Source organism: Protopterus annectens, chromosome 8.part0, assembly GCF_019279795.1.
Source record: "Protopterus annectens isolate FY-2018-M chromosome 8.part0, PAN1.0, whole genome shotgun sequence".
In the NCBI taxonomy this organism is placed as follows: domain Eukaryota; kingdom Metazoa; phylum Chordata; order Ceratodontiformes; family Protopteridae; genus Protopterus; species Protopterus annectens.
In genome coordinates this window covers 1,068,496,187-1,068,518,136 of record NC_056741.1, presented here as the reverse complement: position 1 = coordinate 1,068,518,136, position 21,950 = coordinate 1,068,496,187, and the positions used below count along the sequence as shown (strand labels likewise).

At 38.2% G+C, this 21,950-nt stretch overlaps 1 protein-coding gene across 1 annotated transcript in view; it reads left to right on the top strand.

Moving 5' to 3' along the window:
• Positions 1-21,950, top strand: part of LOC122809222 (B-cell receptor CD22-like) — a 346,467-nt gene that overhangs the window by 12,425 nt on the left and 312,092 nt on the right. The gene's annotated exons all lie outside the window — the stretch shown is intronic.

Genomic DNA, 21,950 nt, shown 5'->3' with positions numbered 1-21,950 from the left:
GCAAAATTTTTTACGCTCAGCTCAGCTAGAAGCACATAGATTCAGCATGTTAAACTACTGCTCAGCTACGGGCACTCATTTTGCACCAGTTAAACCACTGCTCACCTGCGGGCAGATGCACTCACCCTGTTAAACTGCAGCTCAGATATGGGCACATCTGGCATTTTTTATTCTTTTGTTACCTCACATTTGTTCAATATAAATGGGCTATTTCATTACATTTTACATACAATGTGGTTTTATGTGTACATATTTGTCAGGGACTTGTTTCCTGCTTATTTTGCTAAAAATAAAAAGTTGGTGTTGTGGGGACTCAAACCATGAATGCCTGCTCTTCAGCCAACATTTCTACTGCTATGCTATTGCTTCCTGGATTATTTTGCATATTTAGTTCTTATATGCTTTCCCACTGACTGCTAACTGTAGCTGCGCTTATGGCACACGCCAGCAAAGCGCACTCACGGTTAAACAATTTACAATTTAAAAAAATATTTAACATGTTTATTTATATGTTTTCTGTTCATAGTCTGTGGGGGCATGTGTTGTGTTCTGTTTATTCACATTTCCGTGGACTCTGTCATGGGTGTTTACTTTGGGAACTTTTCCTCTTCTGGGGGCGTGTCCGCTTACAGGGCTCGACAGACATGCCCCCTACTGTCTTACACAGACCGTGTTAGCCTTAAGTGTGATTCAGCATGCTCTCATGAATATGCAGAGCATGCTGACATCACTCCGTTTAACTGCAGCCTCCGTGTATGAGTTATAACTCTTACACGGAGGCTTCGTGAATCCTGCCCGATGTCTTAAATTAACAATTCATCCAAAGCATTTTAGCGTCAGTGCTAAATTATGTAGACAACCACCACTCATGAGAATATAACCCTTGGTCTAATGATCTTATTATAGCAGTCAAGTCGTACAGCCTTTTGAGTCACTAATTCAGCTATAATAATAGTTACAGTTATATATTATAATATACATTGTGCTAAGTTTAGCTATTTCCTTTTGAGCATTACTTAGTATTTTTGCATTTTTTAATGTACTTAAGTGATACTCTGAGACTGTTTGCATGTCTTTAGTATCAGTGCTGGAATGTGGAACCAAGCACCTCATATAGGATTAGAACCCATAGCCTAATCGTCTTTCTTGTGCAGAGGCTTGCCATCATTGCTACATGACAAACAGCTGAGTTGCTAGCTTAGAAAGGCTGCATGCTTTCTACTGAGCCACTAAAATAAAAACATTCATATTAATACAGTAATAAAATATGTTGTACATTATAAAAAATGCAGTAATAAAATATGTTGTACATTATAAAAAATGTAGTAATTTGTTATGCTCTATATATTATACTTTCTCAGTATTGTTCTCAGTATTGTTAAGTTGATTCTGATCCATGGGTTTTGAGAAATGTCTGCATAACCTGTATTTTTCTAATTAACTGTGATATTTTACTGTGCATGAAAACTTGTAAAAAACTAAGAGAATACTTTTGCACAGCATGGGTAATCTCTAAAGCTTGATTGTAAGAGATTTTATGATGATTTACACTTTATCAGTATTTGTGTACTAAAAAGTACACCTATGCATTTCATAAGGCTAAAAGTATTATCCTAGCCATTATGAAATACTGATGTAGGAAGCCAGATGCAATCTTCTCACTCCAGAGGCAATCAGATAAGCATTAATGTTTGAAAGACAATGATAAAGCTTTATTAAGTTATATGGGTGTGAGTATGGATGTGTGTGTATGTGTGTAAAGATTAAGAGTGAACTAATTATGAAATTTGAAAGAATATGATTATCCAATGACTCTTGTTTTCCTGACGTCAGTAAACAATCCCCTGGGAAATCCTAGAGATGGGCAGGTAACTACTTGTCCTCTGTTTGAACAGTAAAAGTTGAAAGAGGTACTTCTGGTTTTCTTGCTTTTTATATGGAATAAAAGCAGTACCTTTATAAACCTGGGTGGTTCCTTCACAGAGAGACTAAGGCCCAGAGATCCAAGCTGACTGTACATACTGGTGAATAATGTTATGATTTTTTTCAATTTGTTTTTAGACTCCTTCTTTCAAGAGGATTTTATGCATGTCTCTGCCTCTCTTCCTCAATTTATATATGCATATATATAGATGTATAAAACTACTGGTTTGTTACAATTCGAAATGAATAGTGTCTGATATAATTCTTGAGATGTATTATGCTATACTGCTTTATAGCAGAACTTATTTTGCATGCAATGTGTTTTACTAAATTGCTGAGTTATGGGAACAGACAAATATATCTGATGTGTTGAGTCCACCATGAATTTCCAAGGATGCTGAGTCATAGTGTAAATGAAAACAGAATGTAATTTTTAATTTAAGAATCATTAAAAAGTGGATTGACAGTTCAACACTCATGATACGGAATGCTCATAACCAGGGTATCCGTAATTTTTTTCGGATATACAAATTGCTTGTCTGCTGGGGTTAGAAATGAATAGTGAATGGGATTTGACAGAAGTGTATTTTATACTATAAAAATAATTTATTTTGGACACAATGTGTTCTTCTAAGTTACTGAGTCATTGGGGCAGAAAACTGTATTTGTGTTCTGTAGCACATGGATTTCCTTGGGTTATTGATTTAAGTTGTAGAGTCAAAAAAACGTTTTAGCCATGTAATAAATTACTAAAATGCATAGTGGTAAAAAATGTTTCATCTAATTTTGTTAAAAAGTCATTAAAAGAAAAATGTATGGTTTTACTTTTAGAATCAGTATAGACTAGAGTGTTAAAGTGATAGTTTTTCTCTTATGTCAGAAGATCTACATAATCCAGGTAGGTAGTTTTCACATGTATGAGTATTACAACTGTCACTATGATAGCAAGTTAGAACTGCACAATGATGTATTTCATAACAGCCTGTATACTGTGAAGCAAAATATTTCCAGATATAAATGTCTACCACAAATGTGTTTTGCATACACTGCAGAGTTATTTTGACAGAAATAAGATATATTTAATTATTATTTGTTATGTTTGATGTTTTTTACCAGACTGTTAAGTCATGTGGAGAGAGGAATCCATACTTCCGCTGGACCAGAACAGTAAAGAGATTATATCCTGTATACAACTAGCAATCTCAATTTAAAGTTAAAGAACAAAACAAAACAAAAAATAATAATAAAACAGCTCTTCTGTGCTGAAACTATGACAAATGTAACAAGCAGCTTGTTACAATTACATTACCACACACTAAGCTTCTGTGCTCGAGCTGTGACTACAATTAGAGTATCAACATTCATTTCTGAATGCTGTTACTACACTCTGGCATCTTGCACCTGGGGCAAGCCTCCCCTTACCCCCACCCCACCTTAGCTACATTTCTGGTCTGCTCAGTTAGACATGGTTATTGTGTTATGATGTTAGTAACTATATTTTACTTATATGTCAGGCAAGTAATTTGAATTTAATTTGAATAAAATACATAGCGGTAGCCTCTAGATGTAGTGCAAATGTTTTACTGGCAGGTCTAAATTATTGTGAGAGAGACATTGTTATTTAAGACGTCAGTTGCCACATTACAACAACAAAGATTTTTTTTAATTGTGTTTTATTTTATTTCATTTATTTAATATTTGTTAGCCAGGATAATCCGACTGGACAACAAGTGTCCATTTTCAGCAGAGTCCTGAGGAAAAACGCCCCATACAATTACAATTGCAGAAGTATAGAATTACAAAATTAATGCAGTAGAAATTAAGAATGACAAAACATAAAGTGGTTACAAGTGAAAGGTACAAAAGTTTCTGCAGTTAATATACCAATATGAGAGCATCGCCCATTCCTGGGATGAACAAACAAATAACATTATGTACAATGTATTTATTTATTTATGTATTTGACATTAGGGTTGCCACCTTTTCAAATGGCCAAAGTGGGACATTTTTGGTACAAACATCAGATTTTACAGGCCGACACATACCTAGGGTCAGTACAAAGGATAGAACTTAACTTTTTTGCCTAAATAAAAGCTTATTATTGTAGCATTTTAGTTGCTTATTCTGTTTCTTATAAGAGTAACTTTTATGCAACTATTACATAAAACATAGGAAATAATTTTGTCCTAAAATCTCAGGACATTTGCCATTTTTACAATTTTTTGTCAGGACACAACTGCCCAAAGAGGGACTGTCCCTCAAAAAGTGGGACAGGTGGTAACCCTATTTGACATTTATTAACCAGTATAGTCCAACTGAGCTAGTGGCCTTTTTCACTGGAGGCCCGGGGAGAAGAGCTCCACAAAAGTAAGACAATATAAATACATAAAGAAATATATACTACAAGCTATACATACAAAAAAGAAGAAGACTTGCAAAATTACAATGTAGGACAAGTAAGAAAAATGAGGGTAGAAACAAAATAATGGGTAAAAAAAGGGAAAAAAAAGAATAGAAGGGATTATCCACAGTGTATAAGAATTTAGGGAAGAAATTCAAGTAGGGTGATTACAGTGATAAATCCAGGTACTATAAAGGTAATTTTTTAGAGCTTTTTTAAACTTATGGATTTGAGGAATTAATCTGAGGTATGGTGGAGCTTATATATATAATATATAATATATATATATATATATATATATATATATATATATATATATATATATTATATGCAATATATACAATGAGCATAGGTAGAGAACAGTGTTACAAGACATTTCCCTAGTATAAAACAGTATATAGAAAGCATATATAGAAGCCTTGGCAGAGCACATCACTTGTAAAGTCCAGAGACAGAAGGGAATATACCCCTATAGGTGGATGAGGCTTCATGGAGGTCCAATGCAGTTGCATAAATGGTTGGTGCAGAGGTATGATTTGAGGAAGTTCTTGAAAGAGGGTGTAAATGTTTGTAGTCTGTGGTCAGGAAGAAGGTTGTTCCATGTTTTAGCAATTTCATGGACAAAGAGAGATTCCCCAGAGTTGTTATTACATGAGATGGTTTCAATTAAGGCTTTGCTGCTGGAATGTCTATTAGAACTGTAAAAGTTTAAAAGGCCGATGAGAGTAGGGGTTTTCTTGGGATAGTACAGTATTTGGTGAGCTAGGTTGAGTTGATGGTACCTTAGTAGGTTGGGGAATTCTAGCCAGTGTAAAGAATGTAGGGAATGGCAATGGTGTGAGCGTGATTTGACATTGGTAGCAAATCTTTCGATTTTGTTGCAGTAGGTAGAAAGTTTATTCAAAGTTTTATTTTGGCTTGTTAGCACAGGAGATGCATATAGTAGTGTAGATAGGAGATGGGTTCTGGCGATTACAATATGAGATTCGAAGGTTAGATACCTTTTGCATCTATAGAGGGAGCTTAACTTTTTGTGGACTTTAGAGATGGTTATTGATATGTGTTTGTTAACTTTGAGTTCTGGTTGATTATAAGTCCTAGGAGTTTAGCCTCTAAGACTTGGATAATTGGGGTCTTGTTGCCAGAGAATATGAGAAGGTGAGGTCATTGGTCTTAGTTAGGTGGAACAGCATAAGTTGTGTTTTCCTGGGGTTAAATATCATCTGTGAGTTATTAAGCCAGGTCACTATTTCAGTGAAGGCTTCTTGGGATTTTTGTTGGAGAAGTTGGATATTGGATGCAGAGCATATGAGGATTGTGTCATCAGTGTATTGGACTGTATTGGCTTTTGTGGTTGCTGAGTGGAGTTGGTTTGTGAAGATATTAAAAAGAAGGGGGCTGAGAATTGAACCTTGCGATACACCTAAAGTGACTGGGAGTGGGGGGGGATAGGCAGTTAAGCCATTTGACAGACTGGTGGTGGTTGTCTAAGTAGCTTTTGAACCAGAGCAGAGTGGGATTGTTAATGTTGAGATCAGAGAGGCAAGTTAGGAGTTAATTGTGCAAAACTGTATCAAATGCTTTGAATAGGCCTAAGAAGGTAGCTGAGATGTGTTTGCCTTGGTTCCTGTAGGAGTTTATAGTGTTGGTGAAGTTAAGTAGGGCAGTGGTGGTGCTATGGGATTGGCGGAAGCCATGTTGGGTTATGGAGGGAAGGTTGTTGGAGAGGAGGTGGGAGAGGAACTGGTGATGAATGCACCTTTCTAGGATCTTTGAAAAGGGTGAAAGGATTGTAATTGGTTGGTAGTTAGAAAGGTCTATAGATGGGCCACCTTTGTGGAGGGGAAAGATGAATGAGGTTTTCCACAAAGATGGAATAGTGTGTTCAGTAATGGATCTATTAATTAGTAATGAAATGGGGTAGGCTATAGCTGTAGATGCAAGTTGAAGGCATACAGCGGGAAGGTTGTCAGCAGCAAGGGTGGTTGGTTGGAGTTTAGCTAAGAATTTCTGTATATTTGATGTTGGTACTGGCTTGAGTGAGAAGGGGATGGTGTGTTTTTGGGCTTTAGGGGGTTGTGGGATGTTGGTAAGAGTAGTTTTGTTTATAAGTTTAAGTATAGAGGAGGTGAATACTTATTAAATCTAGAGTCTATGTCTAAGTCTGTGCCTGTTATATTGGGGGGGGTGGATTTTCTTTTGTAGGGAGATGTCGTAATTTTGCTTGTCAAGCTTAATCTGCTTTTTTGCCTTATTTCAAAGATCAAGAAAGATTTGCCAAGTTGTGGGTGGTTTGTAATGAAGTCAGGTTTTCCAGGCTTTGTCCCTGTTTCTAAGTAAGGCTCTTGTGGTTTTTTGGAGCCAGGGTGTAGGGTAACTAAGTACCCTAATTATTTTAATTGAGGCTAGGTGGTTGAGGATATTTAGGAATGTGTTGTATTATCTGGTATGAGTGTAAATAGATGTGCAGTTAAAAAGCAAGTATAAGTTATCTCCAAGTTTGTATCATTAAGAAAAGGAAACATATGGCTTACTTTTAGTTGTGACCCATAAAAGAAGTACTGAAAGTGCAGCTTTACTTATAGTAGACACACATAACTTGGGGTACATCTTAGTTTAACTGTGAGCATCATATATGTGCATACAACTGATGATCTGCTAGGTGTTAGAACATAATGACTGGTATATTTCCTACTTTGTTTTTATGCTATTAATTTTAACTCAAAAGTAATCTCATTTAGTGAATGATATAATTATAAAATATGTTAATATCTGTTACTGATAAGTGATTGCATACATTTTTCTAGATAGAAGTGCTATTGTCAAAAATAATAAAAGCTATTTTTGGAAAGAGAAAACTACATTTAAAAATCAAGAATGTTGATTCTGATTACAACTAGAGTTTTTTTGAACTGTTGCATCCCAAAACAGTCACCTGTAAAAATACTACCCTACAACACCCCAACATCAAGATGACCTTCCATATATCCAGTCATGACTTCTGTAAGTGCCCTTTCACACCCCTATATTATGGTAGGATTTGATCATCATGACTTCTGTGATTACTCTTTTGCAACCTCACATTATGAGGAGTTGGATCATCATGACTTCTGTACCTGCTCTCCCCCACCCACAAATCATTGGAGGTTGAATCATCACATGATGTCTGCTAGTGCTCTTCTACATATTGATGTCATGCTATCTTGGGGCATCATAACCTCTGTAACTGGTCATAACCTTTTCAAAATGGATGTAAAGAATGTTGCTTTGTTGATGCACATGCAGAGTAGGCCAGATTATGCCGAGTACCGGGGGCCCTCATCAAGCAGTACATCACACCTCCCAACTGTACACATTTTCACAGAATGTCTAGATTTTTGTGTCATATTTTTGGGGTACATGTTCTGACCCCCACTGTAGTGCTATCTGCACTCGAGAAAGCCGAATTCACATGAGTGAGTAAACACTGGCATTCACTCAGTTCTGATTTTGGCAATACATGGTTCATCATTACAGACTTTTGAAATTGTCCTTTCGAACATCTGATGTTGCAGATGTGCGCATCACACAAATGAAGGTAAACCAGTTGGATCGCATTTATTCATTCTCAGCAGTGATGAATTTTTTCATTTACATTCATTTACTTTTATTTTATTTATTTATTTAACATTTGTTGACCGGGAATGTCTGACTAGGTTCCACAGAGCCTGTTTTCAGCGGAGGCCCGGGGAGAAATGCTCCAGATGCATGTCTTTGGAATGTGGGAGGAAACCGGAGTACCTGGAGAAAACCCACACGAACACAGGGAGAATATGCAAACTCCACACAGAAGGCACCCCAGCCAAGAATCGAACCGGAGAACCTCTTGCTGTGAGGTGACAATGTTAACCACTGCACCACTGTGCCGCCCGATGGTCTTAATGTCCTAGTGTTATCATCCAATTGTGACCCCTATGAATTAATTGTTGAATCATTTTTAGAGCATATAGCCAAACTACTTTGCAGTAAAATGTATGTATGTGCCACTTAGTAAATGTTGTCCCATAATATTAAGGGAGGATGAGCTCTGAGATATTCATAGTGTGCTGTCAAGCTGTATTGTGAAGCAAATGACTAGAAATTTAGATGTTGTACATTATACTGAGTGAAAGGCTACTATTTGTTAGTAATCTTATATCCTTACTATACCTGCAGGTAATCTATCCACATGTTGTAGATACAGGGAGAAACAAAAGATGCAGGTTTGGATAAAGATGTGATGGTTGATTTAAGCCTCTTGCAGCTTTTTGAGGTGCATTGAAATGTGGCATTTTTTTTTATTTCCAGAACAAGGTAGGCACCTTGAAATGGTTTACAACAGGGCCTAACAGGTGCCCCCAGAGTAGTGTGCCTGCTGTGTCATGATGATCATTACCATGGCAATGGTTTACAACAGTGCCTAACAGCTATCCCAAAGTAGTATATCTTCTGCTGTGGCATGATGATCATTACCATGGTAATGGTTTACAACAGGGCCTAACAGCTACCCAAAGTAATGTGTTTGCTTTGGCATGATGATCATTATCATGACATTAAAACCTCAAAGTTTTTTTGTTTGGCGTTTGAAGTGTGTTTTAATGCAAAATGCACAATTCTTCTGCATTCATTGTATTTAAAGGAACTTAAATGTTAATGAACTGTCTGCTATATAAGAATCAGTACACTAGAACATAGCAAGTATAGAGCACTTCATTTATTGTAAATATTTGTTCATCACTGACAGATAATGTACTTTGAGGTACAATGTAAAGTATATTAGATGTCAATTGATTGGTTGCTACTCTTAATTGTGTAAAAATGTGTCAGTTATCTGGGACTTAGTAAACTGTTCAGGGATAATACCTGATGAAGAAAAGCCAATTTGATGCTACTATATAGGATAAAAGAGAGATCTCTAAGAATGGGACAATAGAAAGGTGCAATATATGTTGGATGCGAATGGAATGATAGGTGTGGTGCTCACGTAAAGGTGCAGGTATTTTCATATGTACATACATACATACATTCAGAATGTGTGATATATGCAGATTGATTTTTGTAGCCTGTCTTATAGTCAAACCATTGGTCAGGAAGCTTAAATGTGCTAAAAAACAATGGGATGGCAGTTGGAGGAGGTAAATATTGTAATGAGCTGACTAGTAAGGTGAGAAAGTTAAAGAGGTACTAGAAAGGATGTGGCAAAAGGAGGCCAATAGACAAGTCATTGTGTGAAAAAGTAGGTATATGAAAGGAGTTTTGAGTTACGATATTGTCATATTTTGTCAGAAGAGTAAAGGCAAGTTGGTGACATAGAAAAAATTAAAGGGACTAGTAGGAATGGCAGCCAAAGAAGAAAGGACAAGGAGAAACAAAACAGGAAGGCTAGCAGCTGATAGCAGTAACAAGTAATGAAGAATAATCAGAGTTAGGGTGATCATTCAGGAACCAAGTCCACATTGGTTAAGAAAGAGGACAGAGAGGGTAATTATCTAGGTGGAAAGAACAGACGATAAAAACAAAAGAAAGGTGGATAAAGCTTGCAGAAATAGTAGAACAGAAAGGTTAGAAAAGGGATCAAGTGCAAAACAGGGAAAGGAAGCAGTCAACACAGACAGTAAAAAGAGCAGAGCTGGTGCAACTGGAGAGGATACAGATTAAAGGCACTGTCAGATGAGACAGGAAATAAAAGAGTTGACAGCCACTGCAGGGATAGGCAACAGGGTTTGATGAACCAAGACTTAATTATTAAGGGGAATTAGGCATCTTAGAAAGGTAGATAAGACTTCTTAAGGAGCAGGAGAAAACATGCAAAATGGTCACTGAAGAGAGGATTTGGATATATATTGCGGTGCACAAATGTATTATGACCTCTCAGATGATGCAGCTGTGGTAACAACAAACAGGTTAAAGAAAGTGGCAGAGTGAGGCCTGAACATAGGCTTGAATGCAGTATTTTCTGAAGTACTATTTGTGCCAGCAACAAGAAGTATAGTAATTTCCTGTGTCAGTGAACAAGGGTGAAGGGCTTTATACTGTGAAGTGGATAGAACAGATGTGGCAGAGGGAAGGAGAGAGAAACAAGCTCTTTGCCAGAGGAAGTTTCTGTCATAACTTAGACCTTGGATGAGAAAGTACATATCAGGAATCATATATTTGAACTGAAGTGCAAAAATAAGTTATGTCACAGAAGCAGGTACTTAGACAAATGAATAAATATATAAATAACATAGCAGAGGAGATGTCAACACGATGATATAGATAGATAGGTCTCTGACTCTAACCCAATAAACTTGAGTAAACTTGGATTTGGGTGTTTAGCCTTATCACTGGAGGAGTCAAACAATGGGAAAGAATGAGTGGCTGGTGTCAGCTATGCTTCCACAGGGGATAGTGTGGGCTTTGCCACAACCAAGCTTGCTGTTATGCAGCCTGGAGGGAATGCCATAGCTGTGTGTAAACTACCTGGTTCTGTAGTGAGAGTGATTCATCTCTATTGACGTTTTGTTTACCTGCATAATGAATCTCTGCAGTATTTATTCATTTATTTAGGCATGTATGGGATAGTCCAACTGGACAAATGAACCTTTTCAGCACAATCTTGGAGAGAAAAGCTCCACAGTGCATGTGGGCAATTGTAAAAATACACATCAGTGCAGTAATACAGTTTGGTGTAAGACAGTTTTTTTTGCGTCTTTCGGCTTTTCCCAGTTAGGGGTCACCACAGCGGAACTCCGGTCCGCTAATGATTGGCAGTAGATTTTCATGTGCTGGCTTGCCGGGCCTAATGCCCAACCTTCAATGATGGAACGCCCATTCACGCATGTTGACACACAGAAGACGCTCTAACTGAGAATCGAACGGGCAACATCTAACTGTGAGGCGACAACGCTACCACAGCACCACCACTGTGGGACAGTTTGGTGTAAGACAGTAAAGATGATTATTATTGTTTCATAATTATTAAGGAAAATTATATCTATATATATATATATATATATATATATATATATATATATATATATATATATATATATATATATATATATATATATATATATATATATATATATGTTTATAGGTAGGTACTAGGCTATTGGCCCAAGGGCCTAATTAAGCCTAGCCAACAAGGTTCCCTGGCTTAAACCACCCAAGAAAGTTAATTTCCTGTGCCTTTGTTGAGCAGAGCCACAGAAGTGATCCCCGGGGTGTATTTCCTATTTCCCATCCACTCATCAAGATTTTTCTTGAAGAGTGATAATGATGAACTTTTGCTTGACATAGATGGGTAGCTTGCTCCAGAGTATAGGAAGTCTCTGGGACAGGAATCTATCCCTCCAGCATGTCCTGTTTATTGTGGTGACAAGGTTTAAGTCCCTACAGCATGTAGCTCAGAGGGATTGGGATTTCTTAAGGTGTAGCATGTCCAACAGCTCTGGGTTTAACATAGCTTTATATGTTAGGCAGAGATCTCATTGGATTATGCGATATGCTGCAGAGTAAAGCTGGTGTTTTTTGAGATGGTCAGTGTAGGGCATCTGTTTGAGGCGAGTAATCCTCTTTGTCATGTACTTCTGTGGCCTTTCCATCTGCTACAGATGTCTTGTGAGGTACATTCCAAAAGAGGTGTTGTACTCTATAATGGGTCTAATGAGTGCCGAGTAGAGGGGAACAATTACCTCTTTTTTCCCGGATAACCCTTTTGTGATGAGGTGTGCCACATAGAAGGATTTCCTGACTAGTGTGGCAATGTGATTATCAAAGGAGATACTACCGTCCTCCCGGGTCCCAAGGTCTCTTATCACACATTCGGCATTAAGTAGACTGTCGTTTATGTGGTAGTTCATGGGTACAGAGTTTTAACAAAGGGAATGACAATGCACTTTTTGGCATTGAGCTTGAGGCCATGCCTCTGACACCAGGCATCTGTCTCAGTGAGGCCCTTCTGTGGGATGTCCACATCATTTGGGGACTCAACTATGGCTCCTAGTTTGCAGTCATCTGCAAACTTTGTTAGCCAGAGGCCTTCTGTGTTAGCCTGTACTTCAGAGAAGTAGATACCAAATAGTAGAGGAGGAGAGGTCCCAGGACTGAACCCTGCGGTACTCCATTTGTCACTGGTTTGAAGTCAGATTTGGAGTCTGCAACTTTTATAGTGTGGGTTCTGTCAGTGAGCCAGTTGGCAACTCATCTTGTGATGCAGGGATTTATACATAGTTTAGTGAGTTTAGCTATAATTCCAGAATGGGGGATGGTGTCAAAAACCCTGGCGAGGTCAAGATAGGCTGTGTGAATCACCATACCCTCATCTACAGCTTTGGTGACTGCCTCAAAGAAGTCAATCAGGTTCAGAAGGCATGATCTGCCTTTCAAAAACCCGAACTGGGTGGTGTCCAGAGTTTGGAGGTTACCAATATCTTTGTTTATGAGTTCCATGATGATACATTCCATGGCCTTGCAGACCAGGCTCATCAGGCTAATAGGGCGATAGTTCCCAGGATCAGTGGTGGCTCCACCTTTATGAAGTGGGATAACTGTTGCTGTGCACCATTCAGTGGGCACAAAGCCTGATGCGAGACTATGATTGAACATGGTGCTTAGGTGGGGATTCAGTTTGTTCTGAAGTTCATATAAAATGCAGCCTGGGATGTTGTCTGGTCCCATAGATGCTGTGTTTTTAGTTTTAGAGAGTGCAGGTTTTACCTGCATAGATGTGATTATAGGGATTCTGCATTCTTCCTGTATAGATATGGGCCCTTTAGGGGGTGAGAGGGGGGTAACGTTAGCACTGAACCTATCTGCCAGGATGTTGGCAATATCACTTGGCTCTGTAATTTTCATGCCATTGTGCTGTATCTCAGAGCAGGTCTGGGTGTTGCCAGTGAGATTCTTGACATAGCTATAGAATGCTTTGTGGTTGCCCTTAGAATCAGTGGTGATTTTCTTTTCGTAGCTAGCTTTGGAGGATCTTATAAGGGATCTCAGCTTCTTACTGAGGCTGACCATGGAGCACCTCCACTCATGGGATTTTACTCTCTTTTGCAACAGTTTCTTCCTTCTGTTGTAGAGTTTGTTTAAGGCAGGGGGCCACCAGATTGGCTTCCTTTTTTTGGAGGATAGCGTCTTGGTTCTGTTTGGGATAGCACGATCCATGCACTCGTTTAAGTGCTTATAGAGTGCATTTGTGTAGGATTCAGCAATCATAACTGTATCGTCCATCTGCATGGGTGTCATGAAGTTCGCCACTTCTGTCTTAAGAAGCATGAAGTTGACTTTGGAGAAATTTTTTACTGTGGTTTCCTTAATGGTGCATGGGGGTAGGATGCGGATATCTAGGGTGATTAGCTTATGGTCGGATCTGACCAACGAGGAGTTGATTTCAGGTGTGGAGCACTGGTAAATCATGTTGGTAATGACTAGGTCTAGGATATTGTTGCCCTGGGTGGGGGTGTGGATAAGTTGATCCAAGGCATTGGAATTTATGAATTTCAGAAAGCGTTGAGTGAAGGAGTTGGTACATGAGTAGTTTTTCCAGTTAATGGTGGGTAGTAGAAATCGCCCATTATTAGGGTGTTTGGTTAAACCCTAATATTTTCCAGTACATCAAGAAAAGAGGAGCGGGAATCCTGGGGCATGGTGGGGGATCTGTAGCAAGCTACAATTTGGATTGCAGTTTTGCCTATATATATATATATATATATATATATATATATATATATATAGTTTACTATCACAATGCCGACGTGCACTTGCACGGCTATGAAGTATTCGAACAACAGATGTTCGAATACTTCATATTTCGGCAGGTGATGTGAGCGAACGTTACCATTGCGAATGGACTGTGCATTCGCAATTCTAACGTTCGCTCATGTGAGGGGATCCTGGTACAGTGCGGTTAGGGAAATACATCCCTTTCCTCACTGTAGTGCGATCTCGGAGTTGGAATATTAAGTTGGGGGGGTGTGGGGGGTGCAGACAGGGGGGGTGCAGGGGGGCTTGCCCCCCTGCATAACTGTGTGTTTAGGCTGGTTAGGTAGGTAGTTATGGGATGGGTGGGAGTGCTGTGTATTGCCGAAAATGTCGCGAGCGACATTTTCGACAATACACAGCTGTTTTCGACTTTAGGTAAATTCGGAAATGTTCATTTCCGATGTATAAATTCGAAAATGCAGACACGTTTTGTTCTGATTTTCAAATTTATGATAGTAAACCTATATATATATATATATATATATATATAACAGCAGATGTGGTACAAATGTAGCTTATGACATAAAACAATTAAGTAAAGTACTTGCTTGACTCTGTTACTATATGACAGCACTAAAGAGTATGGACAGTTCCATGGAAAGGAAGTAACTGGGGGAGACTGTAATAGAAGGAGTTGGTGTAGGCAGAACAGAAAAATTAGGTTGAGAAGGGGTTTAGAAGAATGAGGGGAAAGAGTGTAACAAAGATGGGCTGAAGGAGTAAGTATTAGAGAAATTAAAAGAAGTTCATGTAGTCAAGAGATAGTCGATGGGTAATGGAAGGTATGGTGAGAGAATTAGAAGTAGATAGAGATATAGAGGGCATAATTTGTGAAAAGATGATGTAAGAGTCATGTGACAGTAGTAGAGCAGTGTAGCTGGTAAAAGTGGATAAAGTAAATGTGGGACTAGTGAAGACAGAATGCAGTAGAGCACTTGTACCATAAGGAAGTACAGGAAAGTAGGTAGTGTTGGGCAATAATCAGCTTTCATAAAATAGCTCAGTAATTATAGTTCCTACTTAGAAGGGGGTAAATTGGCAGTCCAGTTAGAGGTTAGATAGCAAACTATTGTTGGATGGTTTGGAAAGTTTGACTGTACTCTCAGTGCAGGGAAAATGGAGTTCCAGATTTTGGCAATGGTGAGTGTGTGCAAGGAACCAACATAGTTGTTATTAACCATGGAGGCAGTACTTTGCCATAGAGTGCTGAGGTGTGTGTTTAAAAATAAATATTGCTTATAGCTGAGTAAGGCCCAGTGAAACAAACCATGGCTTGAGTGGACAGAAATCAAAACAATCACAACCTTGAAAGTCTATAAAAATCTGTGTAACCAAGCAAAATATAACATCATCAGAGACTAGAAAACAATCTATCCAGATAAACAGACTTTGCACAATAATAACCCAAAAACTTTCTGGGAACTGTCAACAATCTGCCAAACCCAGGTCAGACAGCTCAGCCAGCCCCAACTATTACACTCAGTAATGAAAGCATAACCATCCAGTTTAATTCTTTCATTATTCAATTTGTGCTAGTTATAACCACTTCTAGCTGTACTTCAACTCTCTCTCTCGATCTTTCTTGTTCCCACCCCAAACCAACAACCACCATATATACTTTGCCTTCAAACCCATACCTACAACTACTACAAAAATATCTACAACAACTAGAAGAGATAACCTACCAGGTCAATGCCAAAAAAAAATGCATCCAAAGCCATTGATTACTAAATCTCTATTCTGATCAATCCCTCTGTACTAGAAAATCAAGTTCTATCATTATGGAAACAATCATGTATTATACCTCTCCATAAGGTGGACATTCTACCAATTGCTCTAACTTTAAGCTAACAGACATACTATCTTCCTTATCCAAAATTCTTGAAAATGTACACACAAACAACTTCTAAAACACCTACTGGACAACAAGCTCCTTTCTTTCACTCAATATGGTATCTGCCCTTACCACAGCACCAAAACTGCACTGCTAAACTTTGTTAACACTCTCAACACTTACAGAAATTAAGGGAAGCTAGTCTCCACACTGTTTCTTTATCTGTCCAAAGCTTTTGACATAGTATCCCACCAGAATCTCGTACACAAGCTCAACTTCACAGGGTTTGCCCATACATTACTTCTTTCGTTCCACATCTTTCTCTCTAATAGGTCACAAGCAGTCGAGTGACAAAATATCTTCTCCTCTTTTCTACTTATCAACATTGGAGTTCCTCAGGTTTCTATACTAGGACTCCTACTCTTTAATCTCTTCATCAACGGTCTACACACTGCTGCCTCTCATGTGAAAATATGCTGATGACTATACCTTGATCTGCTCAGCAAAAAAAACACACCCAGAACTTCAAGTCCTCACTCAGCAATCCTTCTGTTCTGTTGAAAATTGGCAACAATGATGCAGTGCTACTCCTAAACCACACTAAACAAAGTTGTTACTTTCTACACCAAAACATCTCTCAGCATAGAAAAACACAGTTATCATTATCTGTAGAATAATACAGTTATTGAGTTTGTAAATTAGAGAAAATTACTAGGTGTCATTATCGATGACCACATGAAATTTGATCATCACACTGCCCTTCAGCAGGGCTAGCCACATGGCAGCATGAACCTTGGCTCTAGATGATTTTCACTATTGAAGTAACAGCCCAACCCAGCTGCAAAAATGGGAAAAGGGGTTGTGGATGGATAGGTGGATATCCCACGTAATAATAAAAAAAAAAAAAAAACTTATGAGAAATTGGGCAAACTATATAGAGCAAAAGATTTTCTTACTGAAAACTACTGACCTCTTAATGTAATACAGCTCTATACCCCAAACAGAACCTTAAAGTCCCGAGATAGGATTTTACTAAAATCACCAAAACAAGCAATTCTGCAGGCATCTCATTATATGCTTGTGGTTTACTATTAAAATGTCGAACGGCACTACGTCAACTGTACTATAGTCGAACACGGAAGTTCGAAAATAGTAATGTCGACGTCAAAAAAGCAATCTAGGAATGGTTTTAACATGGGTCGAGGTAGGTGTTCAGTATTATTCAGAACTACAAATATCTCCCCTACCTCGACCCATGTTAAAACACAGTCCTAGATTGTTTTTTGTCATCGACATTATTATTTTCGAACTTCCGTGTTCGACTATAGTACAGTCAATGTAGTGCCGTTCGACATTTTAATAGTAAACCCATGCTTGTACCTCTGCTAAGCTATGAAGCGCTTTATCTTTGTATTTTAGGCTTTATACCCAATATCTACACCCAGTATCAGCTTGTTTAAATTACTGCTCCAGACTCATCTAGTAAATAACAAGCTTTGTTCCTGCATTACCCCTGACTTTTTTTTTTTATCCACATCTTGTCACTCTTCCCTACTTACCTCATCTCTGACATAGAGTACCAATTACTCTCACCTATACTCCTATCATAAGGATATACTATTATTACTACAAACAAAGTGCCTCTCCCTTCACATTACTATAATAACGCTACAGCTGAAGCAATGCTATATACCCAGAGTACTCTCCTCTCTTTCCTACTCACATTTATAACTCTTTGCCTCTCTACGCATAACCTATACCCCCCAACTCCTCATCTAGTTATATTAAGATAGCCTGCTCATATCAACCAGTATGAATGCAGCTTTTTACTTAACTCTTAGAATTTAATGTATTATTTAGGATTGTGCTAAAACCTGTCATGTAATTCTTACGTAATGTCTGTGATATTGTGTGTAAAGGATTGTAAACATTTTTGGTGCTCCCAGGTCCTCTGCTGAAATAATGCTTCTAACCCAGTGAGAGTTTCCTGGTAAACAAAGGCAAAATAAAATAAAAACGAATAAATAAAATAGCTGCTCAGGTATTTATGCACTCACTTGGAATATTGCAATATTGGAAATGAACACTGCTTCAGGCATCAGCAGCTGCATCTAACAGTAATAAATCTAAATGACTGATATGTAATAAAATTAAACTGCATTTCTTTTTCAGAATAGTATTTAATGTTGCCTCAAACATGTAGACAAAATTGTAAACATGGTGCAAAAAGTAGTTTTCCAAAAAAAGAAAATAATTTTGTTTTTCCATGATAAATACTACATTTTGACCTAAATATAAAGGAAACTTATAAAAGCTCAGCCTCTTGCCAGGGCTGCAGTTTCTTTCATTTCCAAGTAGATGGCTTAGTGATGTTCCGGTTACCTCATAGGTAGGTCTACACAGTGCTCCTGGACTGCTTTTCCTTTCAAACTGGTGGACCCCTCAGCACACAGAACAGCAAAAAAAAAAAAAAAAAAAGAAGAAAAACTCTGCCCTCCTATAAGTCTAGAAAGCTGCTTGCTATAATAGTACTATTGCTACAATAGTAATAAAAGACTTATTACATTTACATTTATTAATGACACAATGTCCTCAATGTCGTGCAGTAGTCACATAAAATTAGAACCTAAACATTGCATCCAGACATAATAACTTGCATCTAGAGAAGCTACCCCTTTCATCTTGCCCTTATGGATCTGGCATTGACTTAAATATGTGTGTGTGTGTGTGTGTGTGTGTGTGTGTGTGTGTGTGTGTGTGTGTGTGTGTGTGTGTGTGTATGAAAGAGACTTTGTTCTGTACTGAAAATTACTTAATAGTTCTTTGAACTTCCTGTATATAGGACAGAACAGATGATTGTTTGTTACCATACTATAGTGGTACAGGCAAAAAAATGTAACACCAGTCGTGCAAGTGTTTTATATGTTGCTAAAAAGAAGTTTAAATTATGATTGACTTCCAAATGTTGTCATGGTGAAAGCTGCTACACTGTTACAACTGTAATTTAATGAGAGTAATATCCTATACCTCTAAGTATACACAGTAAGTAGAATTACATGCAGAGAGCACTTTGTATTTTGAACTTAGCCTGGCATTTTAGCTCCCTAGTTTCATTTGTGGCTACGCATAGATTGTGAACTACTGCAGGATCTGAGCCTTATTCAGTCATTTATGACTCCATTTTTTCCATAAGTAGTGTTACTGGTAAATCTCTGCCTAGTCTGGTGGCATAGTTTAGATTGCAGTAGTGGCAGCATTGTAATTTTTGCTGCAGGATTCTTGCTTCTACAGATGTTTTTATTCTAGTTTTGCTTGAGTCTTATATTCTGCTTATCATTTGCCTGCATGAATGTGCATTCCAGTGCCTTTCTGTTTGTTACATTGTTACTGTTTTCACCTATTCTTCTGTCTGCCCCACCACCACTGGTACACTGAGTACTGCTCTGCCTGCTGATCCCTACTCTTTGCACCTAATTACATTTTTCTCCTGCCTCCATTGTAAAATCTAAAGTTCCTAAAATTCTAACTGACCTAGGGTCACTATAGTGGGATGTCTGCCCAAGAGCTTTTCTCAAAAAACCTATACATATATGCAAAATCTAAACCTAAGAAATCCAGGTCTGAGGCTGAAATCATCTTTGCCAAGTGCAATCTACCCAAACAAAATCCTAAACAAACCAAACTCCAAGCAGTTACAGCATCGTATCCCCTGCATCCCCTGAGTCATTCCTGCCAAAACTGTGGACCAGCACTTCACTACAACTTCTGTGGCTAGCATGATTGAAATGCTTACTTTGAGACAGTGCAATAATTGTCCCATGCTGTCTATCATCTACTACTAAAACCATAACACAATATGGGTGAGCTGCACCTATAACACAGTATGGAAGAGATGCCATATAAAATGGCTTGAAAGCAAAAATCAAACACACAGTAAGCCTGGGCACCTAAATTGTTAGCAGTACACCACACACTACACCTCACTAAGGCCATCACAATATCATAATCCATCATCTGCTGAGTTTCTAAGATTAACTAGTCTAAACTCAGCAAGTTAAACCTACCACCTCACTTAACATAAGGAGTTGCAAAGTTATGGATGCTGAGCCTGTAAAGCAGACATCAACCCAACCAAACATTCTACTTATAACTGACTCCACTGTTAGACATACAGATGTATTTCTTACCAGGCTGAGCAAAGAAAGAGTGATTGTTAGGTGCTTGTCTGGTGCCAGGATTCATCAGATCACATGGGCTGAAGTCCTTGAACAACAAATACTGGTATAAATCTGTCATAGGACATGTGGGTGTCACTGACTTGAGATGTACCTACTAGACAATATGACAGGAGATATAATGGAGCTCTCAAATTATGAGTGAAAGCCAGGTATGACTCTAGCACTGAGCAGCATTCTACATTCTCCTATAATGATGCCACAATATGAGCAAAAAAAAAAAGACTTCAATAATTGTCTAACCTTTAGGTTTCATTCAAAGGGGATCCAATATTTGTTAGCCTTGGAAGATATGGTCAATAGATTATACTGCTTTGCAAGGGATGGCCTGCATCTAATCTCACTAGGGTTTTGATTATTGATGAAGACATTGCGTATCACCATAGCATCTGATAAAACTTACCAATGTAATTAAGCTAGCAAAGGAAATATGCAGGTGTTACTGATCAATGCTAGGAGCTTAAATAAGAAACTCCAGTCCTTACAAGCCCTCCTTATCTTGGGGGATGTATGTGTCTTTGTAGTGACTGAGATATGGTTTAAAATGGCAGAGAGCACTCTGGCTGTGCAGGGCTATAATGTATTCCACACATTTAGACTGTGCAGGAAGGGGAAAATGGTGGAGGGTGGAGATGTCACAATCTTCATCCAGAAGAGACTCACATCAAGGCTGGTAAAGTAGCATGAAGCACTAGAGCTTCTTTGTGTTCATATAACCATAAGAAAGATCCTACACTATATAGTAAATAGTTACAGAAGTCACTTAATGACCTAAGAAAGCCACAAAGCATATCTATGGAAACTGGAATTACTCAGTGTTAAACCTAATATAATTTTTTTCTAGATGATCTAAACATCCAGCTATAGACTGGGAAACATACACCACCACTGGTGCAAAAGCACAGATATTCCTGGACTTTATCAATATAAATGCCAAAGAAAAATGAGTCAGAGTACCCACCTGGGGAAACAATATCTTGGACCGTGTCCTTACAAATATTACGGCATCTTGTGCCTACCCTTGTGTATCTTAATGTTTTGTTAGGTCTGAACATAAAACCATCTCCTTCAAAATAAAATCACAATAAGAGACCCCTTGCAGCCAAGGTATCTTTAGACATTTTGTTAATTTAAACTCCTATGTGGTGCATTTGCCAAGTTTTATATCCCTACCAAACTCAGTTAACTCCAATGAATATTCCACTGAGTACATGGAAACATACACCACCACACTATATTAGCATGTAAACACCTGCATAGTTGCAGCTGTACCTTCTAGGAACAAATGCAGAGCAAACTTCAGAAACAAACCCCTTTGATGGAACCATAATATGAACAAGCTTTAGAATAGAAGGAAGAGAATTTTAACCAAAAATATGATGAGTGATTCCCAGAATGATAGCAGCCTAGTCATTGAAATAAACAAATGACTGAAGAACTTAACAACAATCCACCAAAGACACACTTTAGGCTAAAACAGGCACCCAACTCTTAATCTCAGAAACAGCAATACACTGAGTGAGCTGATTGAGGTGATGCTATCTACACTGAGGCTGAAGATATAATTAACCTACTGGCCAATAAATTCAGCTTAAAATTTTACCTTTCTCCCCCCACCATCTTTCCCACATGATATACCTGAAACCAACTCACCTCCAGCTATCACACAAGTCCATGTCCTGAGAGCACTATCAAAAGCTAAAAATACTGCATCAGTGGGTCCTAACAATATCCCTGAATGCATCCTAACTGGAATGAAGCATGATTTAGCCACTCCATTCAACAACACTGC